Source organism: Aquarana catesbeiana, linkage group LG03 (genome assembly GCF_042186555.1).
Source record: "Aquarana catesbeiana isolate 2022-GZ linkage group LG03, ASM4218655v1, whole genome shotgun sequence".
Classification (NCBI taxonomy): domain Eukaryota; kingdom Metazoa; phylum Chordata; class Amphibia; order Anura; family Ranidae; genus Aquarana; species Aquarana catesbeiana.
Genome location: NC_133326.1, coordinates 468,008,775 through 468,030,498, shown reverse-complemented (window position 1 = coordinate 468,030,498; position 21,724 = coordinate 468,008,775). Strand labels below are relative to the sequence as shown.

At 47.9% G+C, this 21,724-nt stretch overlaps 1 protein-coding gene across 2 annotated transcripts in view; it reads left to right on the top strand.

Moving 5' to 3' along the window:
- Positions 1-16,407: 16,407 nt before the first annotated feature.
- Positions 16,408-21,724, top strand: part of SLU7 (SLU7 homolog, splicing factor) — a 96,255-nt gene continuing 90,938 nt past the window's right edge. Inside the window, exon 1 of one of the 2 annotated variants that reach the window (XM_073620860.1) lies at positions 16,408-16,543. The gene's annotated coding sequence lies outside the window, so the exon portion shown is untranslated. Of the gene's footprint in view, positions 16,615-21,724 lie in introns of both variants that reach the window. The other variant, XM_073620861.1, reaches the window with a different exon arrangement.

The following is a 21,724-nucleotide window of genomic DNA, read 5'->3' as shown; positions in this document are numbered from 1 at the left end:
CAAGGGACAACAACACCAAACAATCTCCTACAGATTAAATAGAACAACATATCAATGGTGTGGTAACTTGACACAAAAAACACACACAAAAATTTTCAGGAGTACAAATGAAAATCCCAAAAACAAAAAAAAAGCCTTGAAAAAAATACAAACCAAAAAAAAAATAATCTGCCTTAAAAACAAAACAAAAAAAAACACCAAAATAATGTTGTCAGATGTGACAAATCAAAATTTATTGAGGGAATCCCGATAAATAGTAAAGAAATAAGTTTGTGAGAAGTGTGTGTGAATATGAGCAGCAAAACTACTTAATTCTTGTCACATTATAAAGAAGAAGAGAGTGCGCTGTATTAAACCATTTTTAACATTGCAGCATGACGAAAGTGCTGTATCCATTGCGAACGCTAAGTTTACCAGACCGAGCTGTTCCGTGTCGGAATTTCTTCTGAGCATGCGTGGCACTTTGTGCGTCGGAACAGGCCACACATGGTCGGTATTGACGCGATCGGACTTTGTTGTCGGAAAATTTTATATCCTGCTCTCAAACTTTGTGTGTCGGAAAATCCGATGGAAAATGTCCGATGGAGCCCACACACGGTCGGAATTTCCGACAACACGCTCCGATCGGACATTTTTCATTGGAAAATCCGACCGTGTGTACAGGGCATTACAGGAGAGAATTTCCCTTCCTAGGGGTAGATTTCCTCTCACTTCCTGTTGTCTCCTTCCGTTTGCAAGTAGGAGTCGTTTGTAAGTTGGATGTTTGAAAGTAGGGGCCTATATACTCTGCAGAAATTTGGGCCTTAGGTGTTGGTGTTGCCACAACACTGTAAGCCCTCACAGTTACTCTTGGTGGGCGCAGGAACAGGCCCTACTGTTAAATATTAGATCAAAAATAGTAATTACATGCCCCTGTTGAACAGGGTCAGAAAAATTGGGCCTGTGGTGGTGGACGGTGTGGTGGTGTTGCCACAACACTGTAAGGCCTCACGGTTACTCTTGGTGAGTGCGGGAACGGGCCCTGCTGTGAAATATTAGATCAAACATTGTAATTACATGCCCCTGTTGAACAGGGGCTGAAAAATTGGGCCTAAGGCACTGTTGCTGGTGCCACAACACTGCAACCCCTCACAGATACTCTAGTTGGAGCACAGGAATGAGCCCTGTTGCAAAGTATTGCATCAAAAATTGTAATTACATGCCCCTGTTAAACAGGGGCAGAAAAATTGGGCTTTGGGCACTGGTGCTGGTGCCACAACACTGCAACCCCTCACTGATACTCTAGCTGGAGCGCAGGAATGAGCCTTGCTGCAAAGTATTGCAGCAAAAATTGTAATTACACGCCCCTGTTAAACAGGGGCAGAAAAATTGGGCCTTAGCCACTGGTGGCGGTGCCCAGAACCAAAAATGTTCTTACAAGCTATCAGCATGAACAATGAGGAGGAAGAGGATTGTCACTCAGCATAACAGGATAGTCACTCAGCATCAGCATAGGCAGTCTTGAAGGGATCTCACATTAAAAAAAAAATATTTGGTTACATCAGCATCAGGTGCTTGGTAGCTGGTAGTGATCCAAGACTGATTCATTTTTATGAAGGTCAGCCGATCGACCGATTTGGTGGACAGGCGCACCCTGTGATCGGTTACAAAGCCTCCAGGAGCACTGAATGTGCGTTCTGAAAGAACGCTGGATGCAGGTCAGGCCAGTAGCTCAATTGCATACTGTGCAAGCTCTGGCCAGTGATCTAGTCTCAAGACCCAGTAACCAGGGGATTTTTGGTGGGAAAGGTGTCCAAGTCTGATCTTGCCCCTAGGTATTCCTGCACCATGTGAATCAGACGCTGGCGATGGTTGCTGGAACCGATCATACCTTGGGGCTGCAGGCTAAAAAATTAAAACGGACTAAAACGCATTTGTCAGACGGCCGCCTTCTCCACCGCTCCTTTTGTGACTGACCAAAGCCTCAGCAACACGTTGTCCAGGAGGACCAGGAAATTGTAACATCCCAGGCTCTGGAAACGCGTTGTGCAAACCTTTCTGCAAGGCCTCCCGAAGATGTTTCATCCTCTGCTCCCTCTGCAACGGCAAGATAAGGTCCACAACCTTACCCTTGTAACGTGGATCAAGGAGGGTTGCCGGCCAGTAATGATCCCTCTCCTTGATACCACGAATATGAGGATCATTCCGCAGGCTTTGCAGGATCAGGGAGGCCATGCATCATAGGTTTGCTGAGGCATTCGGTCCAGAGTCCTCTGGGTCGCTAAGGACGACATGATCCACAGCCACTTCCTCCCAGCCACGTACAAGTCCATAGGTTTTTTTGGACTGTAAATGATCCCTTGAAGACTGCTGCTGCTGAGTGCTAGGCCCCACCTCCATGCTGACACAATCCTCCTCCTCGTCCTCTTCCTGTGTGATCGGTGGGCACGCAGGAACACTGTCTGGATAAAGGGGGCCTTGAGAGGTAAGGAAGTCCTCCTCTTCCTGCCTCTGTTCTGCCTCAAGTGCCCTGTCCATTATTCCACGCAGCGTGTGCTCCAACAGGTGGACAAGAGGGACACTGATACATGCACTGTCACTGCTCACCATTCTCGTGGCCTCCTCAAATGGTGACAGGACAGTGCATGTATCCCTGATCATGGCCCACTGGCGTGGGGAAAAAAAAAGCTCCCCTGACCCTGTTCTGGTGCCATAGTCACACAGGTACTCATTGATGGCCCTCTGCTGCGTGTGCAGCCGCTGCAGCATGGCCAACGTTGAGTTCCACCTGGTGGGCATGTCACAGGTGAGGCGGTTCTTGGGCAGGTTAAATTCCTTTTGGAGGTCAGCCAGCCGAGCACTGGCATTATATGACCGGCGGAAATGCACTCAGACTTTCCTGGCCTGCCTCAGGACATCCTGTAAGCCCGGGTACCTGCCCAAGAACCGCTGCACCACCAAGTTAAGGGCGTAATAGGCAAGTAAAGGCGCAAAAAACGGAAAAATCAGATAAACCACCATAAAATGCAAAACAGTAGATTAAAAAGATTATAAAGTGTAAGTGACACTATATAAAAGTTGAGGGAGGGGAAATAATGAGTCCATAAAAGTCCATAATTGAGGCAGGGGAAGGGAGAATGATGGTGGTATCCACAAGCAGGGCTGCCTTCAGGGGGAACTGAAACCAAGTTCCAAGTATCTATGAAGAAGCACAAGAAGAAAGGCGCCTCTGGGTGTAGAAATCAAAACTATTTATTGAATCACATATATACAGGCAACTCACAAGTATGAAGTCATTAGTGGGCATATGATAGTTAAAAGTGCATCTATCGGGGATAAAATCATCAGATCCGTCATGTAAGAGTCTTCCTGTAAGCCAAGCGTGTAGCCGTGTGTACTCCGAACACCGCAAGATGGAAAAGCCAACCGCGGTGGAGACAAAACTCAAGATGAGGCTAGGAACGCAGGTGGATGGCAGGCAAGGAGAGATGATGTCACTGGTTAGCGATGCGTTTCCTGAGTGTACGGGCCAGGTCACTGCAGCCCGGATCTGATGATTTTATCCCCGATGGATGCACTTTTAACTATCATATGCCCACTGATGACTTCATACATGTGAGTTGCCTGTGTATATGTGATTCAATAAATTGTTTTGATTTCTACACCCAGAGGTGCCTTTCTCCTTGTGCTTCTTCAAAGTTAAGGACGTAAGCCAAACAGGGCACATGGGTCTGTTGTCGCTGTCGGAGGGTGGAGAGGAGGTTGGTGCCATTGTCGCAAACCACCATTCCTGCCTTAAGCTGGTGTGGCATCAACTACCTCCCTCTGAGCCTGCCCCTGCAGAGCTGACAGAATCTCTGCCACAGTTTGGCTCCTGTCTCCCAAGCACACCAGCTCAAGCACCGCATGGCATCTTTTTGCCTGCGTGCTTGCGTAGCCCCTTGAACGCCTATGGAGCACCGCTGGTTCCAAGGACAAATCAGCACAGGAAGAGGCCATTGGGGAAGAAGAAGAGGAGGGGGTGGAGGAAAGAGATGTGGCAGAATCACCACTAGTAGAATTTTGGAGGCGTGGTGGTGGAACAACCTCCAACACTACTGCACCCTGTCCTGCATCCTTCCCAGCTGCCAGCAGAGTCACCCAGTGCGCGGGGGAAAGATAGGTAACGTCCCTGTCCATGCCTGCTGGACCATGAGTCAGCGGTAATATGCACCTTACCACTGACTGCCCTGTCCAGCGAAGCATGGACATTGCCTTCCACATGCTGGGAGAGAGCCGGAATCGCCTTCCGTGAAAAAAAGTGGCGTTTGGGAACCTGCCACTGAGGTACCACACATTCCACAAACTCACGGAAGGGGGCAGAGTCTACCAACTGAAAAGGCAGCAGTTGAAGTGCTAGTAAATTAGCCAAGCTAGCATTCAACCGCTGGGCATGTGGATGGCTGGGAGCGAGCTTCTTTCGACGGTGGAGCAACTGGGGTAGGGAAATCTGTCTGCTAGAATTGGATGTTGGTGTACCAGATTGCCCGCAAGTACTTGGCAGTGGCACACCTAATTCTACACCTTCACTCAGTGCAGGTTTCTGAGAGGACTGAAGGTATAGTGGGATTGGAGATCCCAGCTGATGAGGAGGAGCAAGGAGAGGTCTGCCTTGGTGTCGGTCTTTTAGGTAGTGTTGCCAACGGGCTGCATGGGAGCTCGACATATGTCTGATTAAGCATGTGGTGCCCAAGCACTTGCTGTCTAGTCCACGCTTAATATGCTTCAGACATATGTTGCAAATAGCAACGGTGCGATCTGCTGCACACAACTCAAAAAAGGCCCACACCAAAGAACTTTTGGAATAACACGCGGAGTCACCAACGCCCTGCACTTGTGGAGCTCTGCAGTGTGATGCAGTCAGTTGGCTGCCCTTAAGCTGGCCCCTGGAGGGCATCCTGCCTCGTTGGAGATGTGCTTCCCCCGCCTCCTCCTCCTCTCTTCTATCAGGCACCCACGTAGAGTCAGGGAGATCATCATCCCCTCCCTCCTCGTCCTGGAGCAAAACTGGAAGTATGCTGCAGCTGGGGGAACATGACTGCCAGTTTGTTGTCCTTCTTGGGCAACCCCTCTCTCTGGGCTCACGTTACTTCCTTCCTCAAGCTGGGTACCATAATCGGAGCCTTCAAAATGCTGCGCATCCTGCTGCAGCATGTACCCGACACTGTGGTCGAACAGTTCGGGGGACTCCTCCGGTGGGGCTAGGGAAGGAGTAACTGATGACGACTTCGAGTCCAAGGAATAGGCTGCGTTGGCACCTGCATTGGCAGCCAAGGTAGCCTGGGTGACAGAGGATGAGGACGACTTGGTCATCCACTCTACCAACTCTTCGGCATGTTGTGGCTTAACATTACCAGCTGCTGAGAAAAAGGACAAGCATGCCCCACGGCCATGTGCTGATGAGGATGCACCGTGTCCACGACCAGCACTGTTCCCTCTAGACACAGAGTCTGCTTGCCCTCTTTTATTGGCCTCTGACTGTCTGCCTCTCCTTGTTGGCCTTCCAGACATACTGTCTTTAATGTATTGGAATAGGTACACAAGGAATGACCTGCAGTGAGATGTAGCTGCTGCACAAAGCTGGGATGTATATATATACTGATTATACTGCAGCTAGCTGAATCGCCTGCCTGACTGTAGTATTATTAGAAAGAGAACACCAGCAATTGTCTGCAGTTAGCTTTAGTTGCACACTGCCCACAGGATACAGTACACTGACTGAAAATACTGCAGCTGCCTGCCTGAGGTATTATTAGAAAGAGAACACCAGCAATTGTCTACAGTTAGCTTTAGTTGCACACTGAACAGGATACAGTACACTGGCTGAAAATACTGCAGCTGCCTGCCTGAGGTATTATTAGAAAGAGAACACCAGCAATTGTCTGCAGTTAGCTTTAGTTGCACACTGCACAGGATACAGTACACTGACTGAAAAATAGGATTTTTTATAACAGCTTACCTGTAAAATCCTTTTCTTTTGAGGTACATCACGGGACACAGAGCCTCAGTAATTACTGATGGGTTATGGGTATCACAAGGTGATTGGACACTGGTCACACCCTAGACAGGAAGTTCAACCCCCTATATAACCCCTCCCCTTACTGGGGATACCTCAGTTTTGTAGCAAAGCAATATAAGTGTATTAGAAGAGGGGCGGGACCTCTGTGTCCCGTGATGTACCTCAAAAGAAAAGGATTTTACAGGTAAGCTGTTATAAAAAATCCTACTTTCTTTCTCGTACATCACGGGACACAGAGCTTCAGTAATTACTGATGGGATGTCCCAGAGCAATGCTATTTGAGGGGAGGAGACCACACAACGTAGGGTGTAATCAGACCTGAGGACCTCGTACCACTGCCTGCAGCACACTACGCCCAAAGGCGATATCCTCATGCCTTCCCACGTCCACCTGATAAAATCTGGTGAATGTATGGACTAAAGACCAGGTTGCAGCCTTGCAGATTTGAGCCATAGAGGCCCAGTGATGCACCGCCCAAGAAGCACTAATCGCCCTTGTGGAGTGTGCCTTAATTTGAAAAGGTGGAATTTTTTGTTTCAAACCGTAAGCTTGAATAATCATTTATCGAATCGATTTCGAAAGGGTAGACTGTCCTCTATTGGGACCTTCTGGCAGTATGAACAAAACATCCGTTTTGCAAATTTGAGCAGTTGCTTCCAGATAGGCCTTGGCTGCCCTTACTACATCCAAAGAATGCAGTGACCTTTCTTCCGTAGAACAGGGATCTGGGAAAAAAGAAGGCAGAACAATATCTTGGTTTAGATGGAAATCTGAAATCACTTTCGGTAGAAAGCTAGGATGAGGGCGCAATACCACTCTATCCTTATGCAAGATTAAATAAGGCTCTTTACAGCTCTTCTAGCAGAAGAAATGGCTTTCCAGCCAGGACACACTCTGCTGGCTGTACTTGTAGGTGCGGCACAGTGCCTGTCAATATTCTCATCTCCCTAAATTGCAATGTTATGTATTGCCATGTGTGCCGGGGCGGGGAAAGTATGCGGGCGGGAGGAGACATGGAAAGAGATCTTGTGACTAAGTCAGCCGGATGTTACCAGAGAGGCAGATATACTTTAATGTAGCCGGTACTGACCTGAGCCGGCCTGGGGAAAGAATACATACTGCTGATTGATTTGCTGAGAGCCTGCATTTTTTTATGTGAATCCCTGGGGAAGTTTTATTGAGTGTGATTGGTATCTGCATACTGCCTTTCCAAACCTTGAAGATGCATGGTGGAGACCGACTGGCTGGATGAGCCATGGGTTTAATTACACACCTTTTTTTCTTTGTCCTCTGGTAAGCAGATTATTTTACCATGTGGTGCTGAGTGCTTTCACATCTATGCACTTGAATTGGTGATCGGAACATTTCTCCCCTTGTATGGGACTCACACTATATAACATCATCTCAGCGCTGCTTTCATAGACTGTTTGGATTTTTACGTTTGGTTATCAACAAACTCTGCTGGCTGCTCTTTTTTATTGAATAGCGCAGACAATCACTTTGTTTTATAGAAGAAATGGCTACCAGAAAAATTAGTGCTAAGTATAAAATTGACGCGCTTTAAATAAATAGTGCACAATATGCTGCTGCGACTAAGCTTAAATCCAGGAATCAAAAATGGATACATGTGAATAAAATAGATAAATAATTATGGTGCTAATACATGTGTTAAAATTGCCAAAATAAATCTTCAAATTGGTGATGTGACGGTGAATATAGATAAAATAATAATGACACTCTGAGTACAATGTCCAGGCAGAGATAAATAGTGGGGGAAAGTAAAAATAATTAAACAGTTCCTTCCCTTAATCCAGATTGATTGACTCACTGGGTTAGATCGTTTGTTTCAGGATATTTAGTTTTTCTTGCATCCCACTTTAGCCATAATACTGCTGGTGATTCGGCTCTCAGGATAAAGGTTTTATGCAAAGCAAGCAAAGAAAAAATAGATCATTGTGCAGTGAACTTACTAGATAGTACACAAGCAAAACAGGGACAAGAGATACACTCACAAACTCCCGGTCTATTAGAAGCATTCAAATATGCAGATTGCAGTCAGCCGCTGTGGACGAGGTTTCCCATAGATCCTTGAGAAAGTCACGTGTCAGTGATGCAACGCGTGGGAGGAGCTTAGGACCTTTAGTGCTGCAATACACCTGAAGGTTAACAGCAGCTGTTTCTCTATGGGAAACCTCGTCCACAGCGGCTGACTGCAATCTGCATATTTGAATGCTTTTAATAGACCGGGAGTTTGTGAGTGTATCTCTTGTCCCTGTTTTGCTTGTGTACTATCTAGTAAGTTCACTGCACAATGATCTATTTTTTCTTTGCTTGCTTTGCATAAAACCTTTATCCTGAGAGCCGAATCATTGCAGCCCTCCACCAGTTGGGGCTTTATGGCAGAGTGGCCGGACGGAAGCCTCTCCTCAGTGCAAGACACATGAAAGCCTGCATAGAGTTTGCTAAAAAAACACCTGAAGGACTCCAAGATGGTGAGAAATAAGATTCTTTGGTCTGATGAGACTAAGATAGAACTTTTTGGCCTTAATTCTAAGCGGTATGTATGGAGAAAACCAGGCACTGCTCATCACCTGTCCAATACAGTCCCAACAGTGAAGCATGGTGGTGGCAGCATCATTCTGTGGGGGTGTTTTTCAGCTGCAGGGACAGGACGACTGGTTGTAATGGAGGGAAAAATGAATGCGGCCAAGTACAGGGATATCCTGGACGAAAACCTTCTCCAGAGTGCTCAGAACCTCAGACTGGGCCGAAGGTTTACCTTCCAACAAGACAATGACCCTAAGCACACAGCTAAAATAATGAAGGAGTGGCTTCACAACAACTCCGTGACTGTTCTTGAATGGCCCAGCCAGAGCCCTGACTTAACCACTTGACGACCGCCTCACGCCGATTTACGTCGGCAAGGTGGCACGGACAGGCAAAATCACGTACATATACGTGATTTGCCTTCCACGGGTGGGGGGTCCGATAGGACCCCCCCCCGGTGCCCGAGGCGGTCGTCTTTTGTCCAGCGGCGATCAGAGGTGAGGGGGAGGCCGCCGGCCAATCACATCATTCCTTTGCTGCTGTATGCTAAACAGCAGCAAAGGAAATGATGTCATCTCTCCTCGGCTCGGTAATTTCCGTTTCCGGCCCGAGGAGAGAAGACAGGTATGTGAGTGCACAACACTACACACACACAGTAGAACATGCCAGGCACACAAAACACCCCGATCCCCCCCCCCCGATCGCCCCCCGATCCCCCCCCAATCACCCCCCCCGTCACAAACTGACACCAGCAGTTTTTTTTTTTTTCTGATTACTGCATTGGTGTCAGTTTGTGACAGTTACAGTGTTGGGACAGTTAGTATTACCCCCCTGTAGGTCTAGGATACCCCCCTAACCCCCCCTAATAAAGTTTTAACCCCTTGATCACCCCCTGTCACCAGTGTCGCTAAGCGATCATTTTTCTGATCGCTGTATTAGTGTCGCTGGTGGCGCTAGTTAGGGACCTAAATATTTAGGTTCGCCGTCAGCGTTTTATAGCGACAGGGACCCCCATATACTACCGAATAAATGTTTTAACCCCTTGATTGCCCCCTAGTTAACCCTTTCACCACTGATCACCGTATAACTGTTACGGGTGACGCTGGTTAGTTTGTTTATTTTTTATAGTGTCAGGGCACCCGCCGTTTATTACCGAATAAAGGTTTAGCCCCCTGATCGGCGGTGATATGCGTCGCCCCAGGCAGCGTCAGATTAGCGCCAGTACCGCTAACACCCACGCACGCAGCATACGCCTCCCTTAGTGGTATAGTATCTGATCGGATCAATATCTGATCCGATCAGATCTATACTAGCGTCCCCAGCAGTTTAGGGTTCCCAAAAACACAGTGTTAGCGGGATCAGCCCAGATACCTGCTAGCACCTGCGTTTTGCCCCTCCGCCCGGCCCAGCCCAAGTGCAGTATCGATCGATCACTGTCACTTACAAGGCACTAAACGCATAACTGCAGCGTTCGCAGAGTCAGGCCTGATCCCTGCGATTGCTAACAGTTTTTTTGGTAGCATTTTGGTGAACTTGCAAGCACCAGCCCCAGGCAGCGTCAGGTTAGCGCCAGTACCGCTAACACCCACGCACGCACCGTACACCTCCCTTAGTGGTATAGTATCTGATCGGATCAATATCTGATCCGATCAGATCTATACTAGCGTCACCAGCAGTTTAGGGTTCCCAAAAACGCAGTGTTAGCGGGATCAGCCCAGATACCTGCTAGCACCTGCGTTTTGCCCCTCCGCCCGGCCCAGCCCAGCCCACCCAAGTGCAGTATCGATCGATCACTGACACTTACAAAACACTAAATGCATAACTGCAGCGTTCGCAGAATCAGGCCTGATCCCTGCGATCGCTAACAGATTTTTTGGTAGTATTTTGGTGAACTGGCAAGCACCAGCCCCAAGCAGCGTCAGATTAGCGCCAGTACCGCTAACACCCACGCACGCAGCATACGCCTCCCTTAGTGGTATAGTATCTGAACGGATCAATATCTGATCCGATCAGATCTATACTAGCGTCCCCAGCAGTTTAGGGTTCCCAAAAACGCAGTGTTAGCGGGATCAGCCCAGATACCTGCTAGCACCTGCATTTTGCCCCTCCGCCCGGCCCAGCCCACCCAAGTGCAGTATCGATCGATCACTGTCACTTACAAAACACTTAACGCATAACTGCAGCATTCGCAGAGTCAGGCCTGATCCCTGCGATCGCTAGCACAGTATGAACGACTAAAGCTCTCTTCCCTCAAGGACTTACTGGAGAACCGGGGCCAACCGGCCAACAACCGTAAGAAGAGGGACATTATCGCAGAACTAGTCAAAATGGATAGAGCCGAAAGACCCAACATAACAGAAAGGCCCAGCATAAAAGACAGGACACCCGAAGAGGCATGGTTTGATCTGGCTGTTAAAATAAGACAGGCACATTATGGTCCTAACCCTACAGCGGAGATCATAGACCTAGTTATAGTGGCTGTGGATGCAACTTGGCTACAGCAAATAGGGGCTGCTCACAGCAGCACCAACTGAAAGGAGAGGAGAGGTACACATACCAGCCGCCAGGGGCGTCGCTAGGGGGTGGCTTTTGTGGCTATAGCCCCGAATCTGGGGCCAATAGCCCCGAGTCTCTGCAGGGGTCCCCAAGGGGAGGGGAGACTCTCTGGGGACCCTTATGTAAGTAGGGGGCTCTCTGGGGACCCCGATGCAAGGGAGAGGCTCTCTGAGGACACTAATGTAAGGGGGGGGCTCTCTGGGGACACTGATGTAAGGGAGGCTCTCTGGGGACCCTAATGTAAGGGGGGCCCTCTGGGTACCCTCATGAAAGGTGGAGGCTCTCTGAGGACACTAATGTAAGGGGGGGGCTCTCTGGGGACACTGATGTAAGGGAGGCTCTCTGGGGCCCTATTGTAAGGGGGGGGCTCTCTGGGTACCCTCATGAAAGGGGGAGGCTCTCTGAGGATTCTGATGTAAGGAGGAGGCTCTCTGGGGAACCTGATATAAGGGGGGCTCTCTGGGGACCCTGATGTTAGTGGGGGGCTATCTGGGGATATATATATACACACACACACGTATATTACTGTATATACATGTGTATGCTCGCCCAAGCGTATGACTTTCTTTACTTTCTTTACTATGCTGCTATGGGCTCTAGCCCCAGATCTTTTGTAGACCTAGCAACGCCCCTGCCAGCCGCCATGGAAGAGGAATTCAGAAGGAGGTTGCGAGAGATGCAGATACAGCATAAAGGACCAGTATCAGAGCAGGTCCTGCTGGAATGGTCTGATTCTATCCGATGCGAACTCTGGAAGGAAGAGCTAGCCCGTGAGCAGTGACACCAGGGAAAAGTTCTCCCCTCCATCCATGTAAGGTACTGGTCGCAGTATGAAGTACGAATGCTGTTATTGGGGGAACAGCCGAAGCAGGAGTGGACAGCTGAGTTAAGCAGGCTGATCCGGGCAGAAATGCGGTTGGACGAGAACTACAGAGCCCTCTGGTGGTATGTAGCCCAATAGTGCCCGTGGTCAGCGGATGACAGCCCCACGGAAGGCTTTGACTATGATAGCCTGGGATTTTTGTATTGGAGGCTGTCCAGGGACCCTGACTTTGGGAGTGAACAGGAGTGGCGTTTGGAGGAAATAATGGACCACAGAGAGCGAAGACTGAATGTCTCGGAAGGGCACTGGGCACAGGAAGATTTGGAGTTTCTGGCTGTTCAGGAATGGGAGCTGGAGATTGCCTACAGACAGCTGCTAGACTCTGCTCAGCAGTAGGGTGGGGCTCCCTTTACCTGGGACTATCAGGAAATACAAGTTGACAACTCTGGAATCCTGGCTGAAGAATCGGCAGTGGAAAATCTGGAGATTGCCATCCCCAAAGCTGAAGAGCTGACAACAGGGCAGAGTTCTGCTAACCTCTGCCCAGCACTAATAGAATCTTCTGGGTTCCACGGATATGAGATTGTGAACTTCTATCCCCAGACACCAGTTGCAGAGACAGGGGATTTGATAGACTTATTTGCTGAGGAAGAACAACCTGATGAGCCTCCAGCAGATCTGGTATCAGGGCCAAACTTCAGTGTGCTTTGCCCAACACCAACAGCAGTATCTGTGGAGTTGCAAGGAACTTCCCCAGTTGAGGCACTGTTCACCGGACAGAGGGTCCAAGACCTTTGCCCCACACCTGTGGCAGTTCCGGAGGTTTATGGTGAGAAGGTGGCAATCACTTCCCAGTGGATTTTAGAAATGCAGGGAGGAGAAGCAGACATTTTCCCTGCCCAACAAGGGTTCGTGCACCTGGGAGACAATACTAGTGAAAGGGTGTTTCAACAGCAGATGGCGCCCCAGAATGATGACACAAACCCAGCTGAAGCGCTGGCAACCGGGCAGAGTGCTACCAACCTCTGCCCAGCACTGGCAACAACTACAGAGTTCCAGGGAGCCGGGGCAGTCCCTCCCCAACAGTTAGCCAGAGCAGATGGTGTGGGGTTTCCAGCAGAAGGGCTGGCAACAGGGCAGAGTGCTGCTGGCCTCTGTCCTCAACTAACAGAGGACAACTTTCCTGTGAGGGTGGATGGGGCTTCAGTCCCCACCTGTATACCCCAGGGATGCTGGGCAGTCGGCCCAGATCCCCAACAGCATGATGGAGTGAGCTCAGTCACCCTGTCTTCTCTCCAGCGGCTGAAAGGACTCCAGGGAGAAGGGCCAGTCCAGGCCTCTCCCCAGCGGCGGGCATGTTCTCTGAGAGAGGCAGAGGTTGGCTGGGCGAGTAATACTCTGTTTGGAACAATTTGTTTGGGGTACTGTGTGGATACCAGCATTAGAGGACTGGAACTACTGACTAACTTTGGAGTCATCCCGTCTGGGGTCTCCTCCTGTGTTAGTCTCCTCCACTGTGCAGCTCGTTTTGCACAGAGTGGCCCCGAACCTCGTCTTCTGGGGTCCCCCAGCAGCTCCTCCCCACATCAGGTAACCCCCTAGGAGAAGCGCTCTCCTGAGGGGGTTAACTTGCGGACGCGCTCCCAAGTCCAGCATTTGGCGTCCATAGCAGCCGAATGTATGACTCCACCCCGGCGTCATTAGATTTGACTGACAGCAGTGGGAGCCAATGGCTGCGCTGCTATCAATCTATCCAATCAAGAGCCGAGAACCCCAGGCAGAGAGACAGCGGGTCCCTGTTGGGTCAAGTTCCAGGGCTCAGGCAAGTAAAACGGGGGGGGGGGGGCTGGGGGGCCGGTCACTGCCAGGTGTTTTTTCACCTTAATGCATTGTTGGGTGCGTTAAGGTGAAAAAACATGGAAGTTTACAACCCCTTTAATGGATACGTTTACCTCTTAGAACATGGTAAACCTATATTTAGGCTCCCTCCCAACCCCTCTGCATACCTCCCACAGTGACAGTAGGCAGGGGTTTCTCTCCATGGCAGCTGCTGTCACATTTAAAATTGGCGCAGCTTCATTCAGCTCACCATCAGGACAGACAGCTTGTAGTTCTCAATGGGTTGAGAGGATGATGATGAGCATGCTCATAGTCCATTCTCTCTTCCTCCAACTTTCAAACTGAAAGCCCATATAGCGGTATGGGCAGAAAGCTGGAGGGAGAGTGTGAAGGAGCCTGACATTGCACCCGTGATTGCCTTTGAGGGTCAGTTCACTCCAGGAATCGCACACAGACGCTGTTTAGGTGTCGTTAACTTAACATGCTGCAGATCGCAACTGTAGTGTATTTTGAACATGGTGCCGGAAACACCACGGAATGCTGGTTTCCCACACCATGTTCTGGTGTGAAAGGGCACTAAGCATACATCTGTGTTTAGGCAGTCCTAGTCATGTCTTTATGGGCACAGCCGCTGCTCCTAGTCTGGCATCTGTGCAAGTACGTGTCTCCGAAATCACACTGTCGGCATTTGGAGATATGCACCCACGTGGATGTCATGCAGCAACTGTGTACTAATTGACGTGAACGTGACAGCCTGCAAGCAGATGCACAGAACACCTGTACGTGTGGCTTCACAGGTGGTTCCCTACTGCGCATGCATGAAGTGTGCTGCACTTTGTGAATGGCCTGGCGGCAGGGGAAGGAGGCTGAACTTCCAGATGATTTTGCTGCGGTGAAGTCAATCGGAGGTAGGAACCTGTCAAAACCAGGTACCTGCTCCCCCCGAAAGGTGCCAAATGTGGCAGGGGAGGCAATTATAAGCGGGGCTTCCCCTTTTGGGTGGAGCTCCGCTTTAAAGGGGTGTTCCGGCCGCAATTTTTTTTTTTTTAAAGTCAGCAGCTACAAACACTGTAGCTGCTGACTTTTAATAAGGACACTTAACTGTCCAGCGAGCCCGAGATGTTGGCCCCCCGAGGCCGATCCGTCCATTGGATCGCTGCCAGCGCCTCCATCTTAACAAAGGGAAACAGGCAGTGAAGCCTTGCGGCTTTACCACCTGTATCCTACTGCGCGGCGCTTTGTGAATGGCCCCCGTTGTTTTCTGGGACACACACATGTCCCAGAAGGCAACGAGGCCACTCGCCAAAGAGGAGGAAGCACCGCGGAATAGGAAGAGGCAGATTAGGAACACTGCCTAGCAACAGGGGTTTCTGGTAAGTAATTTTTTTTTTTTTTCACTTTTTTTTACAATTTTTTAAAGAATATTAATGCAATTTTTTTATTTTAGGGTGGCCCTCCGCTTTAAGTACACCTGTGTGAAAGAGGCCTAAAACCCTATTTATATGGGGTGTAACAATCCATACACCTGTGCGAAGGGCCGTCCTCTCACACACACACACAGGTAGCCTGTTCAGATCAATGACAGACTGATGGATCTCCAGACATATCCCCATGTGTACATCATCATAGGAACGCAGTCTGTTTGCGCTTGAAGATCGGTGCAGCTACCCAATTGTCATTAATTTAGGCTGGGTTCACACTTATACGAGTGGATGCGTGTTTCTCCGCATCCAATTTGCATGACAGGAGATTGTGACCAGCTCTCTATGGAGCTGTTTCACACATCTCCGGGGCGGCTGCGGAGCGAATTTGCACAGGGGTCCTGTGCGTCTTTGGCTATGTTTCAGGTCCCAATTTCAGGCAAAAATTTCGGCCTGATTCATCCCTGAGTTCACAGTATTGCAAACACAGACATCGCATGTGATTCATTCCGCTTTGCTGCACTGATCACATGCAATGTCTGTGCGATGCAAATTCAGCCATACAGTTTGTATGGCTGAACTCGCATTGCAGTCGCACGAAAATGCTGCAGGAACCTTTTTTTTCCTGCACTGGAATTGGATTGCATGCGTGTTCACACCCAATGCGATCCGATTCCTGCCCGAATTCGAACTGCGATCCGATCTGGGGGCGTCATTAACTTTGTATTGACACCGGCAGCGGTCCGTAGAGAGTAGTGTGAACTGCCTGCGAGGGAGATGTGAGGTGGGAAACGGCGTTGGAATCGGGATAGTTCCCACATCGCATGCGTGTGAAACGGAGAACAGGAACGGATCGGACCCCTGCTGTCAGCCGCATCCGTATCAAGTGTGAACCAAGCCTCACAAACTGGTCGCTTGCACGCAAATATCCGCACCAGTGACGACAACCCTTTGTAGGTGGTACAGTACACTATGTCCACGTGAATGAGGCCTTGCTATAGGTGTGTTAAACGGTGCTTTCACACCTATCCGAACTAAGCCTATGGCCTTTAAAAATCTACAGCCTACATGCGAATAACTGGAAAACCTAGTTAGCATTGTGTAGGAAGGACGCGTATTCCCCGATAACACGTTCTGCATCACAACAGCACTAGTGCCAGCTCCACCCCTCTACTAGACGCATCATTTCCAGCAGCTCAGGGGTTACGGCTACAGGGGCGTGTCTTAGTTGTTGTTGCGTTACCTTACTTCCGGGTTATAGTATTGCTTCCGCTTTTTCTACCTAGGTAAAAGCGACTGGGCATTGTGTCGGTGCGCCCGGTGAGTTTATCGTACAAAGGGGAAATGTCTGTATATGGCTGTGTAGTGTGAGGAGCATTGCCTGTACGTAGGTGGGTCTATATATACACTAATCATTCCTACACGAGGGGCACACTGAGATGTATAGTACTCTGCTTCTGTCATCATCACAGTCAGCTGGCATTTGCCTCCAAAGCCACTTGACCTCTGGAAGAATTTACCCCCCTTCATGACAAGGCCATTTTTTTGTGTTGTGGCACAGCCTTACTTTAAAGTGGGATTTAGGGTTGCCACCTCATCCCTTTAAACCCGAACACATATGGATTACACAGGTTCTGAGACTAATTTAATGCAGCTAAGGCACCAAGTGAGTTTATTTACCATCTTAATCAGCCACAGAACCTGTGTAATTAATATGTGTTCAGGTTTAAAGGGATGAGGTGGCAACTCTAGTGGGGTTCCACACAAAAGTGGAAGTTCCGCTTTAAGGACTTCTGACCCTCTGGTATACCACATCTGGCTTGTCTTTTTTTTTGGGGGGGGGTGGGTACCTAGTTTTGACAGGTGTCCAGCTCCCACTTTCGCTCACGCCGCCTAGGTGACTCCTCTCCCCCTCCCTCCTTGCAATCTTCTGGGACAAGTCACAGGTCCCAGAAGATTGCTCAGCGCGTCACAGCCGTGTGCCCACACTAGTGATGCCGGAGTTGAGGGGGGGCCGAGGGCTCAGGCGGCTGCAGTGCTGGACTGTGGGACAGGTGAGTATGTGTTTTATTAACAGTCAGCAGTTACACTTTTTGTAGCTGACTTTCAATAAACACAAACTATTGGAACTCCGCTTTGACTGACAATTGCATGGTCAGTGTACCAAAATACATTTTTTGTTCCTTTTTTTTCTCCCACAAATAGAGCTTTCTTTTGGTGGAATTTGATCACCTCTGCATTTTTTTTTTTTTTTTTTGCGCTATAAACAAAGAACGACTGACAATTTTGGGGAAAAAAAATTTTTTTTTTTTACTTTCTGCTATAAAACATACAATGTAAAAAATAAAATTTCTTCATCAAATTAGGCCAATATGTATTCTGCTACAAATTTTTGGTTTAAAAAAAATCCCAGTAAGTGTATATTGATTGGTTTGTGCAAAAGTTATAGCAATTATGGGATGTATTTATTTCTTTTTTTATTAATGTCAGCAATCAGCGACTTATCAGCAGGGACTGCAGTATTGCGGTGGACAAATTGGACACTGACGCTTTTTTGGGGACCAGTGACATTATTAGTGATCAGTGCTAAAAAAATGCACTGTCACTGTACTAATGACACTGGCAGGGAAGGGGTTACCTGTATGCCTAGCTAATGTTTCCGTGTAGTGGGAGGTGCTTTTACTAGTGGAAGGCATGGATCGGTGTTCCTGCTTTACAGAAACACAGGATCTATGTTGCCTTCTGTACTCACAGTCTGCTTTGTTTACATGGGCAAACCGCCATTCTGTCAGTGTACCGAACGATCAAAGAGTCCCAGGGGACGTCGGGTCCGTGGGACCCACTGATCAGCTCCTGCTGTGTAAAATGACAGCGGGAGCAAACCGCTGGCGGTGCGCACTCGCACCCCATACCTGGAAAGTTCAGGATCATGTTTATATACATGATCGTGTGCGGCCACCCTGTAGAAGTAAATCTGCTATGGGGCAGTCAGCAAGTGAATAGACTTCAATGGAATCACATATATATGCATTTTCCAGCATGACATCAGATACCCAATCCTAACAACATCAGCACATAGCTTGCCATTGGCCAAAAACAAAAAAGCGACTTGCATTGAATACTCATCCTAAAAGCTCATGAAAAAATGCAAAATACACTGAAAGATGCCGTGCAAAAACACATCAACCACACGAGCGGTGTGAGGTGACGGCTTCCTGGCTTACTCGATCTGAACATGCCCGAGCCCATCACTACAGGGCACCAAAGATGCAGCATGCAGGAGTGCAATGATGTAAACAGTTATATAGGATTTAAGAGTGGACTCGTTTTCATGTGCTTTTGTTGTGCTGATAAAATGTGTTTTAGCATTGCAAAAGCAGACTAGTATATACAGGGCCTATAGCATTCTGCATCAAAACTGCACATGAATGCATATAAATGCAACCTATTAAAGAAAATAAATTGAAAAAAAATGAAAAAACTATTCCAAAAACTGCACTGAAAACACAATGCAGACACATGCAGAAATGCATAGTGAATGCAGAGTTTGGGGTGTATATGAGCACTTGGGTAAAGCAGAGCTTCATCCAAAAGGGAAGTTCTGCTTTTCCTCTCCACACCCCCCCTTTTACATTTTTCCCTTAGTCAAGATGCCAGCTCCTGGACCTGAAGCCGATTGAAGAAATGGGTAAGGTGAGGACAATGCTGGATCTAGGGGCAGGTAAATGTCCTTATACTAAGTCAGCAGCTACAGTATTTGTAGCTACTGACTTAATTTTTTTTGCGGGGAGACTGGAGAGCTTTAAATCTTCTAAGGGGTGTTCAGTAAACCTGTACATAAAGCCATATAGTAGACTCCTGATTGTACCTTCTTTATGACCAGAATAAAACAGTTTAAACCCAAATGAAAAATGTTTAGTATCCATTTTCACACTTAAAGGGGTTGTAAAGGCAGAAGGTTTTTTTTTTTTTAATCTCAATGCATTCTATGCATTAAGATAAAAAGCCTTTTGTGTGCAGCAGCCCGCCTAATACTTACCTGAGGTCCCTCTCTGTCCAGCGATTTCCACGAGTGTCTCAGCCATTCAAGATTCTCCCCTCTGATTGGCTGAGACACAGTAGTGGTGCCATTGGTGCTCGCTGCTGTCAATCAAATTCAGCTAGCGAATCAGGGGAGAGGGGGCAGGGCCAGGTCAGAACTTTGTGTCTGAATGGACACATGGAGCTGAAACTCAGCTTGGGTGCCCCCATAGAAAGCTGCTTGCTGTAGGGGCACTGAACAGGAGGCAGGGGCCAGGATCACAGAAGAGAGACTCGAGAAGAGGAAGATCTGGGCTGCTTTGTGCAAATCCACTGCAACAGAGCAGGTAAGTATGACACGTTTTATTATAGGGAAAAAAAACGAGACTTTACAATCACTTTAACTACTTGCCGACCAGCCGCCGCAATTGTACTGCGGCCGAATGGCACGGCTGGACGAAACAACTTTATGTAATGTCGCTTCGTCCTGCGCCCCCTGCTCGCCCACGGAGCCGATGCGGGTGCCCGGCGGTCGCAATAACCGCCGGTCTCCCGTGATCGCTTGGGGCACATGGAGAACCGGGATCTGTGTGTGTAAACACAGTTTCCGGTTCTCTGAGGGGAGAAGTACTGATCGTCTGTTCATACAGAGTATGAACAGCGATCTGTCATCTCCCCTTTACAGTCCCCTTCCCCCTTCAGTGGGAACACAACCCCTTGATCGCCCCCTAGTGTTAACCCCTTCCCTGCCAGTGACATTTTTACGGCAATCAATACATTTTTATAGCACTGATCGCTGTAAAAATGCCAATGGTCCCAAAAATGTGTCAAAATTGTCCGACATGTCCGCCATAATGTCGCAGTCCCGATAAAAATCACAGATCGCTTTACTATTGAAAAAAAAAAAAATAATAAAAATGCCATAAAACTATCCCCTATTTTGTAGATGCTATAACATTTGCGCAAACCAATCAATATACGCTTATTGCGATTTTTTTTTTTTTTACAAAAATATGTAGAAGAATACATATTGGCCTAAACTGAGGAAAAAAATGTTTGTTTATATATATTTTGGGGGGATATTTATTATAGCAAAAAGTAAAAAAATTGCATATTTTTTTTTTAAAATTGTCCCTCTTTTGTTTGTTTATAGCGCTAAAAATAAAAATCGCAGAGGTGATCAAATACCACCAAAAAAAAGCTCTATTTGTGGGTAAAAAAAGGACGTCGCACGACCACGCAATTGTCAGTTAAAGGGACGCAGTGCTGAATCGCAAAAGTGCTCTGGTCAGGAAGGGGGTAAAATCTTCGGGGGCTGAACCGGTTAAGCAGGCAATAGTTGAGTCTTTTTTTTTTTTTTTTCCCCAACCCACTGGTTGAAAAAAAAATTGATTTCAACCATCCACACATTTGCTGTAGATGGGAGAATCCTCCTGAGCCTTTTTGTTCTGACAGTGGGGAGATTTCTCAGTCTTCAGAATGCACTTATCAGCGCTGCCGGTTATAGCCAGCAGCGCTGATAGAGTGGAAACATCGCACAGGGCAGTTGTACAGAAGTTGATCAGTCGATGGACTTCTGTACAAACAGCCTGCCCTATACATGGATCGAAATCCCACTGATCCCTGCTGAATTGGCCGAATTTTGTTCCATGTATGGCCAGCTTAACATTGAATCTGTTTATAAAGGTTAGTTGTTCTTTTATGACAAGTAAAAAAAAAAAAAAAAAATCATGTATGTACATTAAATCACTGTCCCCCTTTTAAAAAAAAAATGATTCTTTTGACACTTCTTCTACAGTGGGCAACCACCTCTCCATCCTGTCTAGATATCAGGACAGACCGGCCATTGGATGTGTGGCCCCAGCACTTATGATCAAGTACTCGGCTACAAGAACCCATCTTGCATAACTGGTATACACAAATCTCCAAGCACATCCCCAAGTGTACATCCTTATGGGACCTATGCACAATTCAGAACGCAGTCTGTTTACACTTGGAGATTGGTGCAGCTGCCTGCCTGTCATTGATTTGAACAGGTTGCCTGCATGCAGTTGCGCAAACACCCACACATGCCACACGAGCAAAGACAGCCCTTGGCAGGGATGTACAGATTACTATGTCTGTGTAAATGAGGCATAAAAGTGGAGTTACACTTTAAAATTGTTCTCTATGTTTACTGTAACTTTAGTTTGTTTGGACCATTTCCTTCACTAAATGTTGCAGCGGCTTTCAGGGTTGTATGAACTATATGTAGCCTCAACTGCATACAGTACACAACGCTGTGTTTTGGCTGTGAGATAAGAGCATCTTGTCTCTCACCTGGAACCAAATAGTTGGTCTGAGTGGAGCTCAGCCATTTATGGGTGGCTTTGTATTTTATGAATGAATACAAAGCTTCCTCTGGCTGACGCAGAGTTCGTCATCATCAGCACACCTCCATTTCAGCCAGTCTTAGGAAGCTTTGTATTAGAAATGCACCGA